Genomic DNA, 24,503 nt, shown 5'->3' with positions numbered 1-24,503 from the left:
GAGAGAGATTTGGAAGCTGAATCTGATTCCTCTGAACAAAATGTAGAGCTTATGTATGCTTCCATGACCTTGGGGATTTAGACCCCAGAGGGTATTTCTTGAGCTATTTCTTTTTATACCCCACATCCAGAAATTAGCTGGAATGCTTTTCTATGTGGCAATTTGCAAGAAGGTAATTTCTTCTAAATCACTGGAGATAGTGCCTCAATAGCCTCTTTCATGGATTTCTTTAAAAAATAATTATAGAAAAATACATGAACTGAATAAGAAAACATGGTGACTACAGTAAAATCCAAAATGAAAGATAAATAAGCTAATCTTTCAGAGATATTAATAACTGCTATTATATATATTTACTGTATGATTTTTCTGTCCCATTCTGTGTATGAAATGCCATGTGTTTTGAGATGTATGAACAACATAACTTGGTCTCTGGTTTTATTGCCTAACCTATTATTGTCTGCAGAAACAATGATGTTCTTTATTGAAACTAAATTGTCTTTCCTTCTAAATATGAGCTAAACACACTTCCAAGCATATATTAATACAATTAAATCATATAATCTCTTAAAAATGCTGAATGCATCTTGGTGATGAATGGTGAATGTTTAAATCTCTAAAACCTCTGAGTGTCAATCAATCCACTGGTTTCACTACACTGAAATGTCACACAATTAGATCCACTGACTTGCCTGGTGGCTCAGTGGTAAAAAACAAGTTGCCTGAAATGCAGGAGATGTAGGTTCTATCCCTGAGGTTGGCAAGAAGCCCTGGAGAAGGAAATGGCTGCCCCCTCCAGCATTCTTGCCTGGGAAGTACATTGGACAGAAGAGCCTGGTGGGCTGCCATCCATGTATTTGCAAAAGATTTAGGCATTAGCTTACTGACTAAAACAACAACAAATGCTTTCCCTAGGCTCCTGACAACCTGACTAATGCTTGCCAGACTCTACCAGGAAGCCATAACACACCAGAGGCTGTTTCCCATCAGGCACAGAATTATTGTACATAGTGTGATGTTACTCCAAAATCCCACAAGTCATCATGGCTATTCTTTCACTGAGATAAGTTTGAGGTCCACAATGCATCTTCCCCCATTTCTGACACCTCTGTACCCTGGACTAACTTTTGAGCCAATATCTACACTCTAGCCACCCAGAGTTAGCAACCTTGTTGGATATTAGTTTTCCATGCTGTACAACAAATTGCCACCAACTTAGAGATTTCAACTGCTATCACAGCTTCTATAGCATAATAGTCTGGGAAATGTTTGCATAACTTTATAAGATACTGCTAAAGTATTTTCAAAGTTATTTAACCTTGTATTCTTATTTGAAATGCATAAGCATTCAAGTTGTCCCACATTTTCACCAAGATTTGAAACTCTTATTCATATTAGCTATTCTAAATAGAGTACAGTAGTTTCTCTTTGTGGTTTAAGTTGTAACTTTAATACGAATGTCATTGATGACTAATGATGCTTAGTATTTTTTCATGTGTTTATAGATGGTTTGTGTGTTTTGTTTTGTCAAATGTGTGCTCAGATAGTTCATCAAACCTTTAAGTTTTTTTTTCTTGTTGTTTTGACTATAAAGACTTCTCTGTATGTTTTATATAGAAATAATTGATCAAATATAAGTTTTGCAAATATTTACTCACAGTCTATAGCTTATATTTTCATTTTATTAATGGTGTCATTTATGATTAAAAAACTTTTATCAAATATTTTTAATGGTAATGGAGTTCCTTTTATTGTTTTTTAAAGATCCATAATTTTTATGTTCTTTCAAAAAATTCTCACCCCAAGTTTTGAAAGATATTTTGTTTTATGCTAAATATTTTAGTTTTGATTTTTATGTCTACATCTATGATTCATTCATCTATGACTTCTTGGAAGGAAAACGATGACAAACCTAGACAGTGTATTAAAAAGTACAGACATAACTTTGCCGACAAAGCTATGTTTTTTTTTTCAGTAGTCACGCTTAGGTGTGAGGGTTGGGCCATAAAGAAGGCTGAGTGACAAAGAATTGTTACTTTTGAATTGTGGTGCTAGAGAAGACTCTTGAGAGTCCCTTGGATAGCAAGGGGATCAAAACAGTCAATCCCAAAGGAGATCAACCATGAATAGTCATTGGAAGAACTGATGTTGAAGCCGAAGCTCCAATACTTTGGCCATCAGGTGAGAAGAGCTGACTCATTGGAAAAGACCCTGATGTTGGGAAAGATTGAGGACAGATGAAGGGGGCAACAGAGGATGAGACTGTTGAATAGCATCACTGACTCAATGGACATGAGTTTGAGCAAACTCTGGGAGATGGTGAAGGCTAGAGAAGCCTGGTGAGCTGCAATCCATGGGGTGGCAAAGAGTTGGAAACAACTTAGTGACTGAACAACAGCAACGATTCATTTCATTTCATTCATGTTAATAGTTGTGTATGCTCTGAAATAAAAATTAGAGCTTATTCCTCCATGTGGATACTCTATTATCTCAGCCTTCTTTATAGAAAATTATAATTTCTCTATTGAATTATAATAACAGGTATTTTTGAGATTTAAATTACCAGAGACACTTGAGTCCATTTTGGTACCCTATTAGTCTAGTATTCAATTGCCTTGATTACTGGAAAAGCTTTTGTAATAAAATAAGGATATGAACATGGGGAAAGTAGAATGATATTTTAATTTTGTTTGCTGGTCAGCAGGCTATACATTTCATGAATAGAAATTGACTGCCACCATTTATTATGCAATGATTAGCAAATGATTCTTTATAAGCTACAATATGCTGAAACATTTGCATAAGCCAGCTCTGGAGTATGATTATTAGTCTAGGGACTTATGTTTGACTTGCACATATCTGATGAGCTGAGAATAAGTTTTTCTTTGGAAGGGAAAGTTGCTCAGTCATGTAGAACTCTTTGAGACCCCTTTGGAATTCTCCAGGCCAGAATACTGGAGTGGGTAGCCTTTCCCATCTCCAGGGGATCTTCCCAACCCAGGGATCAACCCTGGTCTCCAGCATTGCAGGTGGGTTCTTTACCAGCTGAGCCACAAGGGAAGCCATTTCTTTGGAAACACACATATAAAATTATACTATATATGTTAAAGAATTCATAAAGCAATCGTATTCCAATAATAAAATAAAATAAAGTAATTAATTAATAAGTCACTGAAAAGTTTTGTTTAACAAGACATTTTTATTATCAATAGCAAAACACATGAAGTAAAATTGCTTTTCATGGGCTGTGAACTCAACTGATGGTACCTAATTGTTTTCAGAATGTACGAGTTTTTTTGAACCCTAAAAAAATAATAAAGAAACAGGGTTACCAGGGGCCAAAGTGGGAACAAAATCTAATACATTTCATCAGGCTCTCTTCTCCCTGCTGACTCCAGGTGTCTTCTTTTCTAGATTGCTGTCATGCGTGCCTAAACACTAGTCTAAGACAACATTTGGTCATTGTATGATTAGCATAATTGTGTTATTGGTTGATTACTCATATTTTATTGCTATTGTGTGTTCAGTTGATTAGTTCTTGGAGTCCACATTGCCCTCCTGTCTTTAATTTTCCCAGACTTGTGTTTTGAAAAGGGAATCATAAACAGTTTAATGCCTTCTTTGCATGAAACTTGAACTTTCTCCTTAGTTATCTTTCTTATGATGTTCATGCCAACTGGCTAAGGCAGAAAAAAAATAGCTTATTTCACCCTGTACCCATAAACTTTTAATAAATTTGAATTCACTCAAAAGCAATTTACAAATATTACAAAAAACAGTTGAAAATTTTGTTTGTTTTGGTTTACATGTGGTTTACAGCTATTTTACTAAACATTGATATATGCAACAATCAATAATCAACTATTAATAAAAAGTTATCCTGCCATAGGTATATTAACTGAAAGCTTATTTATTAAAAGATTTGAATCATCAATTTCACTACAAGAATTGAACAATCTGTAGCATAGTAAACCAGCTTTTTTTCAGAAATAGAATAATGAGTCTAAGAATATTAGGTGGCATGACAAAGTGATTTTGTGAAAACTAATCTTGTGAATGTATTTTTTACTTCTTTGTTCCTCAAGCTGTTGATCAAGGGGTTCAGCATAGGAATCACTGTTGTGTAAAACACAGAAGTCACTTTAACTGTGAGCCAAGAAGTTTTTGGATTAGGAATGCAGTAAAGGAAAAGGATGGTTCCATGGAAGATGCTGATGGCTGTCAGGTGGGAAGCACAGGTGGAGAAGGTTTTCCAGCACGCACTTGCAGAGGGCATCCTCATAACAGTGATAAAAATGAATATATAGGACATCAGAGTAATCACCAGGCTGCTCGCCTCATCGAATATGGCAATAATAGAACATAACATCTGACTGATATAGGGATCTGAGCAGGAGACAGAAACAATTACAGAGTGGTCACAGATAAAATTATTTATGGTGCTAGACTTGCAATAGGATAATGCAAGAAGAAAATATGTGAGTGTCATGGAGCACGCTACACCCCATGAGTAAGAGCCAGGCACCAGGAGAGCACAGCGCATTGGAGACATCGCAGGGGCATAGAGCAAGGGGCTGCAGACTGCCACGAAGCGGTCCTAGGCCATCGCTGCTAACATGAACGTTTCTGCTACACCAAATAGGCGAGCAAAACAAACTGCACAATGCAACCAGAGAAAGAAATGGTTCTGTCCTCCACAATCAAATTATCCAACAGTTTGGGTGTAACTACAGCAGAAAAACAGAAATTGACAAAGGACAAGTGACTTAAGAGAAAAGTACATGATCATGTGGAGTTTTGAATTGATCTTGATGATTATGATCATGTCTAAATTCCCTACCATGGTGACCATGTAGACAGAAAAGAAAACAAGGAAAAATGGGACCTGGAGTTCTGGATATTCTGAAAAATGCAGGAGAATAAATGTGGGTATGATACTCTGATTTCCTTCTGATAGCAGAATGATTACTGTTGAACAAAGGGCCAAACATTATTCCTGAAAAATAGAAATGAATAGAAAAGAGAAACAGAGAAGGCAGAAGCTTCATATGTTTCTGGGGAGTTGGTATATATTCTCCAGGTATGGTCTTCAAACCAGCAGCAGCAGGGACACCTAAGAATATGTCAGGGATGAAAATTCTAAAGCCCCATCTCCAACTTCCTGAATCAAAAACTCTGGAATGGAGTCCACAATTTGTGATTTATCCAACCCCCCAGGTGATTTCTGATGCATGATAAATTATGAGAACCACTAAAATACAGACTATTCATTCTGTCATTTAAAATTCAGCCCTTAGCTAGTATTTTTAATATACAACTAAAATATAAATTTGGAACACAAAACAAATTGTAAATCTCAAAATTTTGAGACGCCAAAAAGAAGCAGAGTACTTTGTTATGGTTCTAACATTTACACTAAGGATCATGGAGATCACATGATATGTAAAAGGTGCCATATAAATCTTAGTATATATATTTTTTAATATTCTAGTCATATTAAAGAATTAAGCACCCATAAAGTTTGTGAATTGGCATACATCTTAAGTTGTAAATAGTTCATGCCTTCTATCTTGTGCTTAAATTAATTATAGAATCTTATTCATGAAATAATCATGTACCTTCCATCAAAACCTCCATTCAGGTTATAGTGCCTCCTGGGATAATTTTTTTGGCTTTTTATATTGACATTTTGCTTAACATTAGTTCATTCATTAATTGAAGCTAATTAACTTTTATTAATTATTTTTAAATGTGATTTTAGATCATCTATTTTAATATAAAAGACTTCCACAATGGCTTAACAGTAAAGAATCCACCTTCAATGTAGGAGGCACAGGTTCGATTCCTGAGTGGGGAAGATTCCCTGGAGAAGGAAATGGCAACCCACCCCAGTATTGCTGTGGGCCTTTCTGGTGGCTGAGTCAGTAAATAATCTACCTGTAATGCAGAAGACCACCTGCAATGCAGGAGACCTGAGTTCAATCCCTAGGTTGGGAAGATCCCCTGGAGAAGGAGATGGCAACCCACTCCAATATGACTTAGCAGCTAAAGTTTTTTGATATATATCTAAAATTATAAGTGAGTGTTAGTTGCTCTCTTCTGTCTGACTTTTTGAAAACCCACAGACTGTAGCCCACTGGGTTTCTCTGTCCATGTGATTCTCCAGATAAGAATACTGGAGTGGATTGCCATTCCCTTCTACAGGGGATCTTCCCAACTCAGAGATCAAACCCAGGTTTACTGCAGACAGATTCTTTACCATCTCAGCCACCAATATATAGTTAAATATATCATATAAAGTATATATAATATTATGAGAAACAGAAAGATACAAGTATATTTACCAACAATAATTTTAGGCAAAATGCATTCAAAGACAATGAAAATTACATATTTTCTCTACCAATGTGTAAATCTCTGCTATGATGAGGCAACCTTGGACAAGATGGGGAAGCAAGAGCTGCAATGCCTTAAAAGGAATGACCCCGAGACACAGACATAAAACTTCAGTAAAATTAGATGGATGGTCTGTTTCATCTTAGTTTTGTCTAGATCAAGTATCAGGCTACAGACTCAGCTCCATGAAGGCCTGCTTGATATCCACTACAAACAACCCTAGAAATAAATAATGTGTCATCAGAATATTTTTTTCCAATAGCAAGTGGTACTGGGCAGATACATTGTAAATGCCCATTATTGTTCAGATTATTTTAATAAATGACTCTCCTTTGACATTTGAAAATATCAGCAACACCTTGGTATATTAGTAAGACTGGAACCACTGTTTTAGTTTATTGATGCAATACTCACACCAATAACAAAATAGACTGAAAAACTGATTTGGTGTTCAACCTTAGCAATTTTAAATGATTTTGGAGAAAATCAGTGGATTAATGGTAGGTTTGTATTCAAATTGGAACTAGGTCTATGGAATTACAGAAATCTGTGTATTTTTGCAATTTCCCTTTTGCTCATTGCTGCCAGTTTCAGTAATACAAATCTTAATTGTCAAAACCACTTCATGCCATATTAGTGCAAACTGAAATGTCTCTGATCATAGAAAGGGATCCTCTATAGTTTGTGGAATAATCTATATGAGCTGTAGCTCCATCTTTTCCACTTAATTTGAAAGATACAGAAAGTAACAACTGACCTTAAACCAGATGTTTTTGATTAATTTACTGAGAATTTATTTTTTGGATTAATTAATCTCAGGTATATTTCTTCTCAATATTCAAACCTTCTTTAAGATATTAAAAGAATTTAGGCATGCAAAATTGATAATATATTTCAATGAGCATGCCAACAAAATGGCATTAGACGTATCAAAAAACACAAAGAAAAACTTAAAAGCTGAATTCACAGTCTAAATTCTGCGAAGCCCTGGGACTTATATTTCCCCCCATGACCATGAATATATGAAGTACACAGAATTGTAATTGGAGTATTACTCAGTTCAGTTCAGTTCAGTCACTCAGTCGTGTCCAACTCCTTGTGACCCCATGAACTGCGGCATGACAGGCCTCCCTGTCCATCATGAATTCCTAGAGTTCACCCAAACCCATCCAACCATCTCATCCTCTGTTGTCCATTTCTCCTCCTGCCCTCAATCTTTCCCAGCATCAGGGTCTTTTCAAATAAGCTGGTTCATCTCATCAGGTGGCCAAAGTATTGGCCTCAACATCAGTCCTTCCAATGAACACCCAGGACTGATCTCCCTCAGGATGGACCGGTTGGATCTTCTTGCAGTCCAAGGGACTCTCAAGAGTCATCTCCAACACCACAGTCCAAAAGCATCAATTCTTTGGTGCTCAACTTTCTTTACAGTTCAACTCCTACATCCATACATGACCACTGGAAAAACCATAGCGTTGACTAGACGGACCTTTGTTGGCAAAGTAATGTCTCTGCTTTTCAATATTCTGTCTGGGTTGGTCATAACTTTCCTTCCAAGGAGTAAGCATCTTTTAAAATCATGGCTACAATCACCATCTGCAGTGATTTTGGAGCCCAGAAAAATAAAGTCAGCCACTGAGTATTACTCAGTGGGCCACAAATCATATAATTAGTAAAAACACTGTCTCTTGTGTCATTTCAGTAGATGCATTTTCTTATAAATAATTAAAGATAATTACACCACCACATCTATCACATTAATTACTATTTTGACATTGAACTTTTGAAATAATAAGTATTCACCTAATAAACATGAAATATAGACTTTGAAATATAAAAAATATAGAAATAATTGTTATTAACATCATTTCAAATCCAGTTTTCAAGTTTAGAGTAGAGAAACTTGGCCAGCTCTGCATTAAGCAAAAGATAAAGGTAATCTTCTCCAGTGATGCAATGTGGATATCATTCACCCCTGATATGATGTCATGAGAAAAGCTTCACCTCTGTGATAAAACCATATTGAAAATCTACAATTCCAGTTTAATGTGACAGAATCATTAGGTAAACCCATATCCAGAAACATTCTTTAGGATACCTCACCAATATTCCTTAGAATTGTCAAAGTCAAGAAAAAACAAGAAAGGAGTCAAACACTGTTTCAGACCAGAGGATACTAAGGAGATGTGAAAACTAATCCAATATGGTACCCTGGATTACATCTCAGAAAGAAAGGAGTGTATTAGTGGGAAAAAACAAACTGGATGGAATCCAAATAAAATTTAAATTTTAGTCATCATAACATACCATTAATTCTTTCTTATATTTTATTTTACTGTGGTAAGAACACAATATGAGATCTACCCTCTTAAGATATTATTCAGTGTACAATACAGTACTGTTGACTACACATACCATTTTGTACAGTACAGCTGTGTGTGTCTTGCTAAACTGAAACTTCTTAACCATTGATTCGTAAATTCCTGCTTCCCTCTCCACTAGCTTCTGGTAACTATTATTCCACTCCCTGATTCTGATATATTATACAAGTTGAATCATGCAGTATTTGTCATTCAATGACTGACATTTTAATTTAGCATAATGTCCTCAAGTTTCATCCATGTAGTCACATATTACACAATTTCCTTCTTTATAAAGATCAGATTGTATTCTACTGTTTACATATGCAACACATTATTTTATCCGACTATCTGTCTATAGACATTTCAGTTGTTTCCACACCCTGGCTATTGTGAATGGTTCTACATTGAATGTGGGAATGCTAACATATTTTTGAAAGCTTGATCTCAAATTTTTAGGATAATACCCATAAGCAGGATTTCTGGATCATGTACAATTCAATTTTCAAGTTAATAAAAAACCTCTAGACCATTTTCCATAGCAGCTGCAACATTTTGCATTCCCACTAACAATGTACAGTGAGGTGTGATGAAAACTCTGAAATATCTTTGCAACTTATTTTTTAAATTAAAAATTATATAATTTATTGTTAAAATGTCTTCATCAATTAGTAGTCCCATTTTATTGTATCTCCAATACTACAACCAGCTCTGCTTTATGCCAACGTACTATCAATTCTGAACTGAAAAAGTGTAAATGTAATAAGTAGCTCTCAGTATCTCCACTTTGCATCATTTTGCTACAACATTTGCCAGACTGTGCTTTTAGTATTTGTGACTGTCAGTGTGTTGGGTCCAGGGTGAGAGGTAGTTTTTGGAAGTACTAAGCAATATTTTTCAACTTATTATTAAGTAAATAACAACTAATTAGTGAATGCAAACTTACAATTTCCTAATAATGTTGGGCTGGGCATAAAAGTTCATTCCAGTTTTTCCATAATATGTTACAGAAAGACCAGAACAAACTTTTTGGCTAACACAATATACACATTTCACAAAGAAGTAAGCAAGACACAACAAATCTAATTTCCTGGGCCAGAAAATTGGTATGTGAAGTCAGGGTTTGAACACTATATTCTTCACATAAATAGATACTAGAAAATCACAGGAGCTTTAGAGTCTTCTCCCCTAATAGGTTTCCTGGTGGCTCAGACAGTAAAGAATCTGCCTGCAAGGTGGAAGAAATGGGTCCAATCCCTGGGTGAGGAAGAACACCTGGAGGAGGGCATTGAACCCACTCGAGTATTCTTGCCTGGAGAATACCATGGACAAAAGATCCTGGTGGGCTACAGTCTCTGAGGTCACGAAGAGTCAGACACAACCAAGTGACTCAGTGCACCAGGAATAGCCATTACTGGAGTAACTGCTTGGAGTACAGTAACTGGCCTTGGAGTACAGAATGAAGCGGGGCAAAGGCAAATAGAGTTCTGCCAGGAGAACGCATTGGTTATTTTAAACACTCTCTTCCAACAATACAAGAGAAGATTCTACACATGAACATCACCAGATGGCCAATACCTAAATCAGATTGATTATATTCTTTGCAGCCAAAGATGGAGAAGCTCTATACAGTCAGCAAGAAAAGACTTGGAGCTGACTGTGGCTCACACCATGAAGTCCTTATTGTGAAATTCAGACTGAAAATGAAGAAAGTAGGGAAAAATCACTGGACCATTCAGGTATGACCTAAATCAAATCCCTTGTGATTATACAGTGGAAGTGACAAAAAGATTCAAGGGATTAGACCTGATGGACAGAGTGCATGATGAACTATAGGCAGAGGTCCAAGACATTGTACAGGAGACAGGGATCAAGACCATCTCCAAGAAAAAGAAATGCACAAAAGCAAAATGGTTGTCTGAGGAGGCCTTACAAATGGCTGTGAAAAGAAGAAAAGTGAAAAGCAAAGGATAAAAAGAAAGATATACCCATTTTAATGCAGAGTTCCAAAGAATAGCAAGGAGAAATAACAAAGACTTCCTCACTAATCAGTGTAAAGAAATAGAGGAAAACAATATAATAGGAAAGGCTAGAGATCACTTCAAGAAAATTAGAGATACCAAGGGAGAATTTCATACAAAGATGGGTTCAAAAAGGACAGAAATTGTATGGATCTAACAGAAGCAGAAGATATTAAGAAGAGGTGGCAAGCATACACAGAAGAGTATACAAAAAAAAGTTCTTCACAACTCAGAGAATAACGATGGCATGATCACTCACCTAGAGCCAGATATCCTGGAATGCGAAGTCAAGTGAGACTTAGGAGGCATCAGTATGAACAAAGCTAGTGGAGGTGATGGAATTCCAGTTGAACTGTTTTAAATTCTACAAGATGATGCTGTGAAAATCCTGCACTCAATATGCCCACAAATTTGGAAAACTCAGCAGTGGCCACAGGACTGGAAAAGGTGTTTTCATTCCAATCCCAAAGAAAGGCAATGCCAAAGAATGCCTGAACTACCTCACAATAGCAGTCATCTCAGACACTAGTAAAGTAATGTTCAAAATTCTCCAAGCCAGGCTTCAATAATATGTGAACTATGAATTTCCAAATGTTCAAAATGCTTTTAGAAAAGGCAGAGGAACAAGAGGTCAAATTTCCAACATCTGCTGGATTACCAAAAAAGCAAGAGAATCCCAGAAAAGCATCTATTTCTTCTTTATTGACTATGCCAAAGCCTTTGACAGTGTGTATCACCACAACTGTGGAAAATTCTTAGGGATGGGTATACCAGACCACCTGACCTGACTTTTGAGAAATCTGTATGCAGGTCAGGAAGCAACAGTTAGAGCTGGACATGGAACAATAGACTGGTTCCAAATCAGGAACAGAGCACATCAAGGCTATATATAGTCACCCTGCTCATTTAACTTATATGCAGAGTACATCATGAGAAACGCTGGGCTGGAGGAAGCACAAGCTGGAATTAAGATTGCCAAGAGAAATATCAATAACCTCAGATAGGCAGATGACACCACCCTTATGGCAGAAAGTGAAGAAGAACTAAAGAGCCTCCTGATGAAATTGAAAGAGGAGAGTCAAAAAGTTGGCTTAAAGCTCAACATTCAGAAAAATAAGATCGTGGCGTCTGGTCCCATCACTTCATGGCAAATAAATGTGAAAAAGTGGAAACAGTGGCAGACCTCTTTTTTTTTTGGGGGGGGGGGGCTCCAAAGTCACTGCAGATGGTGACTGCAGCCATGAATTTAAAAGACGCTTACTCCTTGGAAGAAAAGTTATGACCAACATAGACAGCATATTAAAAAGCAGAGACATTACTTTGCCAACAAAGGTCTGTCTAGTCAAAGCTATTGTTGAGGGAAACTATGTGACTGCCTTGAGGAGAAGGTCCTCACAAGGAACTAGTGAAGGGCCAGGGCCGCCAGGCATGTCTCGAGGTTTTGCCCTGGGAAACATTTCCTGCATATATGGCTTTTACGACTGCATGAGAATAGTGCTGAGGATAAAAAGCTTACCTTTAGGAAGACAGACTGTCTTTTGATCCTGAGAAAATAGAGTCTATGTGTCTCATGAACTTTGTAAACTTGCTGTTATCAACTTTGTAGGTGCTCAAGCTCCATCTGTGTAAACTTGGTTTCTGTACAAGCTCCATCTGTGTAACCTTGGTTTTTGTAAGTTATTTCCTTGCTTTCATGTATAAAACGATTTGCTGTAGAAGTAAAGTTTTGTCAGCCTCCCAGAGAGGCTGTCTGTGTCCTTTTTTCAGAGTCTACTCCACTGAGCTTTCCACAGCTATGGTTTTTCCAGTAGTCATGTATGGATGTGAGAACTGGGCTATAAAGAAAGCTGAGAACCGAAGAATTGATGCATTTGAACTACAGTGTTGGAGAAGACTCTTGAGAGTCCCTTGAACTGCAAGGAGATCCAACCAGTCCATCCTAAAGGAAATCAGTTCTGAATATTCATTGGAGGACTGGTGTTGAAGCTGAAACTCCAATACTTTGGCTACCTGATGTGGATACCGGACTCATTTGAAAAGACCCTGATGCTGGGAAAGATTGAAGGCGGGAGGAAAAGGGGACGACAGAGGATGAGACGGTTGGATGGCATCACTGATGCGATGGACATGAGTTTGAGTAGGCTCTAGGAGTTGGTGATGGACAGGGAGGCCTGGCGTGCTGTGGTCCATGGGGTCACAAAGAGTTGAATACTACTGAACAACTGAATTGAACTGAATAGTTCAGTTTTTTTTTATATGAATACTGTTCTTGTATATCTCCTTATCACACTCTCTTTTTCATTTCTACATAATATTCACTGAATTGAATAAGAAAACTCTATTACCATTTCTGTGTTAAGAGACAAATATAATCTTGATGGCAAAAACTAACAGATAAAGGACAATAAAAGGAAATTACAGAACAATCTTACTAATGATCATAGGATTTAAAGTATACATAAAATATTGACACATTAAACCAATCAATGAATATAAAGGTAAATGTATAATGCTTATAGTAATTTCCTCAGGAAAAAACACATATTTTGATTAGAAATTTTTTAAAAATATGTTACCATATTAAAATATTAACTGGAGCCCATTATACAGAGTGAAGTAAGCCAGAAAGATAAAGACCAATACAGTATACTAACACATATATATGGAATTTAAAAAGATGGTAACAATAACCCTATATGCAAAACAGAAAAAGAGACACAGATGTACAGAACAGACTTTTGGACTCTGTGGGAGAAGGCGAGGTGGGATGTTCTGAGAGAACAGCTTTGAAACAAGTATACTATCAAGGGTGAAACAGATCACCAGCCCAGGTTGGATGCATGAGACAAGTGCTCAGGGCTGGTGCACTGGGAAGACCCAGAGGGATGGGATGGGGAGGGAGGTGGGAGGGGGGATCGGGATGGGGAATACATGTAAATCCATGGCTGATTCATGTCAATGTATGGCAGAAAACTACTACAATATTGTAAAGTAATTAGCCTCCAACTAATAAAAATAAATGGAAAAAATAATAAAGGAGTTAAAATGAGGAAAATTAGCTTGATAAATTCAATATTCACTCACTAAAAAAACAAAATATAACAAACAGACACATACAAAAAAAAAAAACAAGAATGAGATAACTTTGCTTAACATTTTAAGCATGAAATGTTAAGTATTCATACTTTCCTTGTTAGATGAGGAAGTCAAGGATACCTACTTTTACTGCTTATTCAAAATGGTACTAATTTTTTTTTTTTTTGGTACTAAAGTTTTCACTTAGTTAACCAAACACACAAAATATGTAAAAGGAATAACATTGGAAATAACATATCCAGAAAATGTTTAATTAGAGATTGTATGATATGCATGTTGAAAATTCAAAATAATCTACAAATAAATTATAATTTATTAAGAGATATTTTTAGAGTTGCCAAAATGCATTGAATCCTAATTGAAAAGCAATACACATTTTACAAATGATATCTGAAATAGTATGAAGAATATCACACATCCATATTAATTTGAAAATATATGTAAGAACTTTATAAAAAATATGATATATCTTATATTGTAAAACATTAAGTAGATCTAAATAAACATAATAATGTAGCATGCTTATGATTTGGAAGACTTGAGGATGCAAACTCATTTTCTGCAAATAGATCTACAATTCTACTGTATTTCTACACTAAATATAAACCAGAATAACTCTAAAGTTTGTTTTAAAAGGTAAAGATAAATAGTATATTAAACACTCTGCAAGATAAAGAGTAACTTTTTAGGAGTAGCTCAACTTGATGTCAAAGCCTATTAGTAAAGGGTAGTTCTGATTATAAAACACCTAGAAACATACAGAAATTCTAGAAACAGAACTACAGATATACTGATATTTACTTTATGAATATTCTGACACCAAAGAGCATGTTAAAATGAGTGAATTTTTCAATAAGTATGTCTGGGGTAAATATACACCAATAAGTCAAAATACAAAATTAGCTTATAGTAATGCCCCACAAAAATTTACTTTCAGTTTGAAACAAATTTAAAATTAAAAAGAATACATTTGAATCAGTTTTAATAAGGTGGCTAAAACTGGAGCCCACTGTACAGAGTGAAGTAACCCAGAAAGAGAAACATCAATACAGTATACTAATTCATATATATGGAATTTAGAAAGATGGTAATGATAACCCTATATGCAAGACAGAAAAAGAGACACAGATGTACAGAACAGACTTTTGGACTCTGTGGGAAAAGACAAGGGTGGAATGATCTGAGAGAATAGCATTGAAACATGTATATTATCAATTGTGAAACAGATCGCCAGTCCAGGTTTGATGCATGAGACAAGTGCTCAGGGCTGGTACACTAGGATTACCCAGAGGGATGGGATGGGGAGGGAGGTGGGAGGTTTCAGGATGGGGAACACATGTAAATCCATGGCTGATTCATGTCAATGTATGGCAAAAACCACTACAATATTGTAAAGTAATTAGCCTCCAACTAATATAAAAAAAATGAAAAAAAAAAAAGTCAATGTAAAAAGAGAAGATAAAAACCCTGATTTGAAAATATAGGAAAAATATAAAATAAAATACTGTATGAAATTTGTGATAATTTAGCACATAAAATATGAGAATATCTTTACTATTTTGGAGGTAAGAAGTGGATCTTAAATAAAACATTAAAAGCACTTCACTATGTAAAGAAACAGTTTGATAAACATTGATTCATTAAACATAAGGGAATGTGTACACCTAAGTACATAACCAAGCGAGTGAACAGGCCAGCCACAATCTAGGAGAAAATAGTCATGATACACACATCAAAGGATTTTTACTTGGAATGCATAATGGAATACATATATCATAATAAAATATTAGCAACCTAATATAAAAATAGGTTAAAAGAAAACCTGAATAGGCCCTTCACAAAGAAGTAAGACAAGTCAAATGACTAATAACTAAATTATAGGGATTCAACCACATTAGTAAAGTGGAATTGAATTCAAAACCAAAATGAAGTACCCCTACTCACCCACCAACCTGAAAATATTAAAATGTTTGCTATGACAATATTAAATGTTGGCAAGAATGGGCAATAATTAGAACCCACAAGCAATATAGTTGGAATTTAAGCTAATCCATCTATTTTGGAAAATTGTTTGATGGTACCTAGCAAAAGATCATTAAAAAAGCACCCTTTGATCTGGAACATTCAGAGATAGGGCAAACCTCACACAATGAGTCCCCATGTGCAATGCGGCACATTATTGTTCATGGAGCATTTCCATTAAAGATAAAAAAGATGAAATAACTAGGAGTGAAATTGCTGGATCATATGGTAGTTCTATATTTAGCTTTTGTGTATGTTTGCATGTGTGTGTGCAAAACTCCATACTGTTTTCCATACAGTATGTAATTCAGTCAGTTCAGTCTCTCAGTCATGTCCAACTCTTTCTGACCCCATGAACCGCAGCATGCCAGGCCTCCCTGTCCATCACAAACTCCTGGAGTCTGCCCAAACCCAAGTCCATTGAGTTGGTGATGCCATCCAACCATCTCATCCTCTGTCATCACCTTCTCCTCCCACCCTCAATCTTTCCCAGCATCAGGGTCTTTTAAAATGAGTCAACTCTTTACATGAGGTGGCCAAAGTATTGGAGTTTCAGCTTCAACATCAGTCCTTCCAATGAACACCCAGGACTGATCTCCCTCAGGATGGACTGGTTGGATCTCCTTGCAGTTCAAGGGACTCTCAAGCTTCTCCAACACCACAGTTCAAAAGCATCAGTTCTTCGGTGCTCAGCTTTCTTTCTAGTTCAACTCTCACATCCATACATGACCACTGGAAAAACCACAGCCTTGACCAGACGTACCTTTGTTGGCAAAGTAATGTCTCTGCTTTTTAATATGCTGTCTAGATTGGTCATAACTTTCCTTCCAAGGAGTAAGCATCTTTTAAATTCATGGCTGCAATCACCATCTGCAGTGATTTTGGAGCCCTGAAAAAATAATGTATGTAATTGGCTATACCAGTTTATATTCCCACCCACAATGCACAAGGTTTCCCTCTTCTCTAATTCTCTCCAACCATTGTTATTTGCAGACTTTATATATAGAGGAAAGGCGAAGGAGCAATTTAGGACTATTAAGTCTACAAAATACTCTGAAAAAATAAGCAACAAGAATACCATTGTATAGCACCGCAAGTTATAGCTATTATCCTTTGTGTACTGTGCTGTGCTCAGTCACTTCAGTCATGTCCAGCTCTCTGCAAATCCATGGACTGCAGCCCACCAGGCTCCTCTGTCCAGGGGTTTGGGTTGCCATGCCCTCCTCCAGGGGATCTTCCCCACACAGGAATCAAACCCATATCTCAGACATCTCCTGCATTGTGGGCAGGTTCTTTACCCACTGAGTTTGAATAGTGTATAATCTTAAAAAAATAATGAATCACTATGTTATGCATCTAAAAATATTATAGCACTGTAAATCAATAATACTTCAATAGGGAAGAGGAAACAGCCAAAGTCCATTAGTTGTAGTATGAATAAACATATTATCATATCAGTATATTTATTTTATGGAACATTCTTCAGCAATGAAAATGGAGCTACTGTTAAAATCACTTAAAAATTCTTTTTTTTTCCATTTATTTTTATTAGTTGGAGGCTAATTACTTAACAATATTGTAGTGGTTTTTGCCATATATTGACATGAATCAGCCATGGATTTACATGTGTTCCCCATCCTGAACCCCCCTCCCACCTCCCTCCCCATCCCATCCCTCTAGGTCTTCCCAGTTCACCAGCCCTGAGCACTTGTCTCATGCATCCAACTTGGGCTGTGATCTGTTTCACTCTTAATAGTATACTTGTTTCAATGCTATTCTCTTAGAACATCCCACCCTCGCCTTCCCCCGCAGAGTCCCAAAGTCTGTTTTGTACATCTGTATCTCTTTTTCTGTTTTGCATATAGGGTTATCGTTACCATCTTTTTAAATTCCATATATATGTGTTAGTATACTGTATTGGTCTTTATCTTTCTGGCTTACTTCACTCTGTATAATGGCCTCCAGTTTCATCCATCTCATTAGAACTGATTCAAATGTATTCTTTTTAATGGCTGAGTAATAGTCCATAGTGTATATGTACCATAGCTTCCTTATCCATTCATCTTCTGATGGGCATCTAGGTTGTTTCCATGTCCTGGCTATTATAAACAGTGCTGCGATGAACATTGGGGTGCACATGTCTCTTTCAGATCTGGTTTCCTCAGTGTGTATGCCCAGGAGTGGGATTGCTAGGCCATATGGCAGTTCTAGTTCCAGTTTTTAAAGAAATCTCCACACTGTTCCCAATAGTGGCTGTGCTAGTTTGCATTCCCACCAACAGTGTAAGAGGGTTCCCTTTTTTCCACACCCTCTCCAGCATTTATTGCTTGTAGACTTTTGGATAGCAGCCATTCTGACTGGTGTGTAATGGTACCTCATTGAGGTTTTGATTTTCATTTCTCTGATAATGAGTGATGTTGAACATCTTTTCATGTGTTTGTGAGCCATCTGTATGTCTTCTTTGGAGAAATGTCTGTTTAGATCTTTGGCCCATTTTTTGATTGGGTCATTTATTTTTCTGGAATTGAGCTTCAGGAGTTGCTTTATATTTTTGAGATTAATCCTTTGTCTGTTGTTTGGTTTGCTATTATTTTCTCCCATTCTGAAGGCTGTCTTTTCGCCTTGCTTTGCTAAGCCAAATTAGCCAGACATAAGGGAATGTACTCTAAAATTTTATTAAAATAAATTTCAATAGCGGCAAAGTTAAGTTTTATATTCTCATAAACTATTCTCCGGTTAGAAGAAGTTTTGAACACAGCAATGAAGTTTGCTCCTAGAGGCATCAGAGAGGCACAGTGACTCGAAAAATGCTTACAGAAATGCTGCAAAGAGCTGATAATGTCTTTAATTTCTTGGAGAAAGTAAAGTATAGGATGATTATACAGAATTACTTGTCTACCTGTTTATCCCATTCCATAATTTGAGGGAGAGAAAAGGAGAAAGAAAAGGATGAGAAAAAGACAAAAAAAAAAAAAAAAGAAAAAAGAAAGAAAGGAGACATGGAACAGAAATCGTTTGCAAATTCTGAGGATTTTTGGGTGTGGACAGCCTTTTGCTGTGCTGTGCTTTGTTGCTCAGTGTTATCCGATTCTTTGTGACCTCATGGACTGTCCTCCACCAGGTTCCTCTGTCCATGGGGATTTTCCAGGCAAGAATATTGGAGTGGGTTGTCATGCCCTCTTCTAGGGGATCTTCCTAACCCAGGGAAAGAACCCAGGTCTCCCATATTGCAGGGAGATTCTTTACCATCTGAGCCACCAGGAAAGCCCATGGACAACATTAGATGATCGTTATTTAGCCTATATCACTCTGAAAGTGAGACATGTGCAGAAGTTTACTTTTTTTCTTTTAAACTGAAGGTGATATTTTAAAAGAACAGTGAAGTTTAAAAATCACATTATATTTATATGAGTTATATGATAGATATCATATATATGTGTATATGTGTGTGTGTGTGTATATATATATATATATATATATATTTTTTTTTCCCCCTCAAAAGATTGTATCCCACTGTGGCTCAGTCACTGAAAAATCCACATGCACTGTGGAAGGCATGGGTTCCATCCCTGGATTGGGAAGATCTCCTGGAGGAGGGCATGGCAACCCACTTCACTATTCTTGGCTGGAGAGTCTCCATGGACTGAGAAGCCTAGTGGACTGCAGTCCATGGGACTGCAAAGGGTAGGACACAAATGAGCAAATAAGCACATGTTTGAAGAAAAATGTAATAACCATCAACACACTGTATAAAGCACACTTAAGAAAGTGCTCTCCTTTATCTCTCTTCTCACTCAAAATTACATTGGGTGAGAAAAGATTTTGGTGTTGGCTAATTTTCTGATGGTCTCCTTCACATCATTATTTCTAAGGCTGTAGATAGGGGATTTAGCATGGGAATCACTAATGTGAAACGCACAGTGGCTAGTTTGATAAGAGACATGAGCTTCTGGCGTTGGGTACACATTAGAAAAGAAGGATGACCCCATGGAAAATGGTGATGGCAGTCAGGTTGGAGGCACAGGTGGAGAAGGCTTTTTGGACTCCACCGGCTGAAGGTATCTTGATGATTGTGACAACTATGAAAACATAAGAGGCGAGAATAATCAGGAGGTGATGCACCTCATTGAGAGTAGAAATGATAAAACATGTCATCTGACTGAAGTAAGAGTCAGGGCAAGAGGAAGAGACGATGCAGAGTACTCACAGCCAAAGTGACATATGACGTTAGAACCACAGAAAGACAGCTCCAAAGGAGAACATGTGATTGTCAAAGAACACATTCCACCCCATGTGTAGCTTCCAGCTGCCAGGAGGCTGCAGAGCTTAGGAGACACACAAATGTGTAGAGCAGAGGTTACAAACAGCCACAAACTGGTCATAGGCCATCACTCCTAGCACGAACATTTATGTAATCACAAGTGTGCAACCAAAGAAGAATTGCATCATGCAACCCACGTAGGAGATGGTCCTTACATCCACAATGAAGATCTCTAAGAGTTTGGGTGTGGTTATAGAAGAGTAACAAAATCAAGAAAGGAGAGATGGCTGAGAAAGAAGTGCATGGGGGTGTGAAGTTTGGGATTGATTCTGATGATCACAATCATACCCAGGTTCCCCAGCACAGAGACTGTATAGATGGCAAAGAAGATCAAGAAGAGGGGCACCTGGAGCTGTGGGTATTCTGAGAAACCCGAGAGGACGAAGGTCATTCCAGCACTCTGATTCCTCTCATCCATCACTATGGTTCCTGCCAGAGAAAATCAGAGTTCACCCTAAGCAATCAGACAGGACAGAAATAGAGGGTTTTTTTTTTTTTTTATTTTTTCCAGCCTGGACAGGTAATTGGTCTGCAGTGGTGAAGTCTGGGATTTCCCAGGAATGCGAGAAGACATGGTTGGGGCCCAAATGGTACACCGTGTGTCTACAGGTGTGGAGAGTACAACTCAACTTCTTATGGAGGGGTAAGGAGAGGATGGACTGGGATGAACTGAGTGTCAAGGTGACTCAGAAAATGTCCTTGTTTGAATTTTCTCAACCTTCTCAGCTCTGTCTCCCTTTTCTCCACATGGATAATTACTTTATTTAGCTTCATTTAGTTGAACTTGTTGATGACACTTGCAAATTCTTACGTTTGTTCAGGCCATTCTAACTGCTCAAGATGTCTTCTGTTTTTTTCTCATTTTTCCTTAGCGCTCTTTGATCAGAGAGAGGCTTCCCAGGTAGTGCAGTGGTAAAAAATCCTCCTGATAGTTCTGGTGATTCAAGGGACATGAGTTCAATCCCTGGGTAAGGCAGATCTCCAGGGGAAAGAATTGACAACCCACTCCAGTATCCTTGCTGGTGAAATCTGATGGATGGAGGAGCCTGGTAGACTACAGTCCATGGAGTTGCAAGTCACATAACTGAGAGATTCAGCACCCACCTTATTAGAGAAGCCTCGGGTTTACATCCCTTTAATGATTTCACCAACAGCCCAAATATTTCAAAGTTTAAGTTTTTCAAGACACATAGTGGCAGGGGGATGTAATGCCATTTCTTTCTTCCTAATATCTTAATATCCTGACCACCTTTAACTGATATGGCCCATGTGTAATGGATTTTATTTCTCTTTTTAAATCTCTAGTGTGACAAGTAGAATTAGAGGTGTGTTTTTTTCTTCCCCAATGAAAAATCTGTCATGTTACATCAATGTAATACTAAATCCCTTCTAAAGGTCAGTAAATAATAAAATATAATGATACCAATTGAAAAGTAACAATTAGACAAATCTGTGAGATCCTTCTAAGCTAGTATTTTGAAAGAGTCCATAGACCTGAGACACTTAAAAAATTTCACTTTTGTGGGTCTGTCACAGATTTACTAACCTAGAATCTTTATAGAGTGTGTCCTACCAAGCTGCTTAGAAAATGAAGGAATAATAATAATATAATTAATTTTTTTCAAAGTACTGACCTTACTGCTGAGCATCAAACTCAGAGCACAAATTTTAATTTTGCTTAAGATTTTGTGTTTATTTTTCTAGGTGGCATACTTATTCTCAGCCAATTATTTTGAGTACATACCATGGAGCAAGTCAATTAGAAATCACTGAATGGCTGCATTTAAAAAGGCATACATGATTTATTAACACAAGTGTAGACATGATTTCAATGTTAAATCAGTAGATAGGAAGACTCATTTCTCTTTGCTGGGAGAGTTACCTGGGAAGCTTAGAAAGGGGCAGTAGTTATCTGATATTTTCTAATACCATGTGCCTCATATACATTTCATAATATTTTAGAAAAGGTGTTTTATATATATATATTTATATAATATAAATGGTATAAAATATAATGTTTTATAATACACAATAATTTAATAATAGAAAGTCTAAAATGTAATAATCAAAACAAATTTATAAATATAATATTTAATAATCTAAATACATAATATAAAAATAAACATAATTTTGAAGACTATATTTAATTGCATTTTTCAGTATGACTATGGACATTTAAACAAATACACATGAGAAAGGACTATTTATTTCCAAACATTTTCACTGCTGATGTATCCCATGCAAATGAAAAAAAATAAACCTTGGGTACAATTAAAGTATATATCTCAAGAGATCAAAGGTGCTAATTGACCAATTCTTTTATGATATATATTTGTGAGTTTAAAAAGAGATTTTGGTATAAAAAGACAGTTTAATACTAGATTTCTGAAGACAAGCCTTTATCATGAGACTGCTTTATAAAAACACTGAGGACAAAATTAATTCTGAATACAAATCTAAATTTGAGCTAAAAAATAGATTTGAATTCTTGAGAAGGTACATGCAAATAAACAATTATTTTGCTAATTTGGCTCTTATTTTATCCTGTCATTGGAAGGTGATATATGTATTTCCCATAATTGTCATCAAAACCAAAACCATTTTCCCCATCAACTTCCTGATATCATTAGGGACCCATTACGTTAGAAATAGAGCTCTGTGATAACAGACACAGTAGCAGCTAAAACAGCCACAGAAAGAAGACGTCTTATTGGGAATTCATAGAGTTCAGAATTATAGATGGGGCAAATATAGTTATGTGTCAAAAATTGTGATGAATTTTGCAAGTATTACACAATATTTTCTCTTCCTGTTGCTTGATCATAAACCTGCAAAAAGGTGGAAGAGTCATGAAAGAAAAGGGAGTTTCCTTTTGATGAGTAAATCTCAGGTAAGTCTAATTGTATCATCCTCTTCTTTTCATTATTGTGTCGTTAATTGGCAACCGACTCCAGTACTCCTGCCCGGAAAATCCCAAGGATGGAGGAGTGTAGTAGGCCACAGTCCATGGGGTTGCAAAGAGTCGGACACAACTGAGTGACTCCACATTTTCCGCATATGTGTTTCCCACAATGAGACAGTTTTTATTTTTATATACCTGCACCTTCCAGCAACCTTTAAGAAAAGTGCCTTTAATGACAGCCAAGACAAAATGTCTTCATTGACTAAATACTCAATAAAGGAATGAATGGATAAATAAGCAGGAGCACTGTGAGCATGAGAGATACTAAGGGATTAAGTATATTTTATAAAGCAGATTCCTTTGGGTTAACTCAAGCAGAGTGCCACATGTCTGAAATAAACTGCATTAATATCACACCAGTTTCAGTTTTACTTATCTATCATGTTTATGTCAATATAACTAGCAAATAAGTTATTTGATTTTTAGCTAAATCACTGTATATTTTAATTTTCTGTTTTAAATATAACAAATCATATTCATTTTACCATTTGTAGGCTTCTTTGCATCATATTATTGAGTTGAATCCTGTTATTGACAATGAATTAGTTATTGCCTGATGTAGCCAAGTGTTTCATGTTGAAAATAAACCACAGAGGCAAAACAATTTGGCTGCATCATAGACTATGTTCCGCATTTAGAAATGTTCACCAATAGAAAGAAGGGTATGTGATAGGAAAAAAATATAGAGAATTTTAGTATTAACATGTAAAATAAGCAGGATGTTTCTTTTCTTTTATATTAATATATAAAAGTCCCCTATATATGAATGAGTTCTGTTCCTAGGGCACACTGGTAAGTCCAGTTTGTTCATTAAGTCCAACAAAGTTAGCCTAGGTACCCAGGTAACACAATCAACTATATAGTTTTGTCCTGTAGTAGGTTTATAATAATTTTTGCACAAGTAATGCATAAAAAAACAAACACAAAAGAGAAAGGAAATGTCTTTAATCTTACAGTACAGCACCTTGAAAACAACAACAGCTGGTATACGGGGGCCGGCATTGAGTGAACAGGCGAGAAAAGTCACTGCCTGAAGGGAAGACAGGAGCTGGGAGATGGCAGAGCTGAAGACTGTCAGCGATAGTAACAGGGCAAGCTGCGATGTCCTCAGGCTTGACGCTGATGCACAGGTTCTTGTTCCTTGCCAGATTCAGTTCTACCCATGAATACCCTCTTGAAAAATTGATCCAGAGGTGTATGAGTAGTAGCTCTTTTATTCTTGTCATAGATGACAGGCTGGCAATGGATTGTATTCTGACCGGCTGCTGCAGCTTTCATGCACCATTCTACATTTGGGTCCTGAGCCTCAAAAAACTAACAGTGGC

The 24,503-nt window shown here is 36.7% G+C and overlaps 2 pseudogenes; both read right to left on the bottom strand.

Annotated features, from left to right (window-relative positions):
- Window positions 1–4,012: 4,012 nt before the first annotated feature.
- LOC122684092 lies at window positions 4,013–4,770 on the bottom strand (annotated as a pseudogene).
- Window positions 4,771–19,695: 14,925 nt separating this feature from the next.
- LOC122684091 lies at window positions 19,696–24,456 on the bottom strand (annotated as a pseudogene).
- Window positions 24,457–24,503: the final 47 nt, after the last annotated feature.

The sequence above is a fragment of the Cervus elaphus genome, chromosome 26 (assembly GCF_910594005.1).
Source record: "Cervus elaphus chromosome 26, mCerEla1.1, whole genome shotgun sequence".
Taxonomy (NCBI): domain Eukaryota; kingdom Metazoa; phylum Chordata; class Mammalia; order Artiodactyla; family Cervidae; genus Cervus; species Cervus elaphus.
This window is presented reverse-complemented; position numbering and strand designations above follow the sequence as displayed.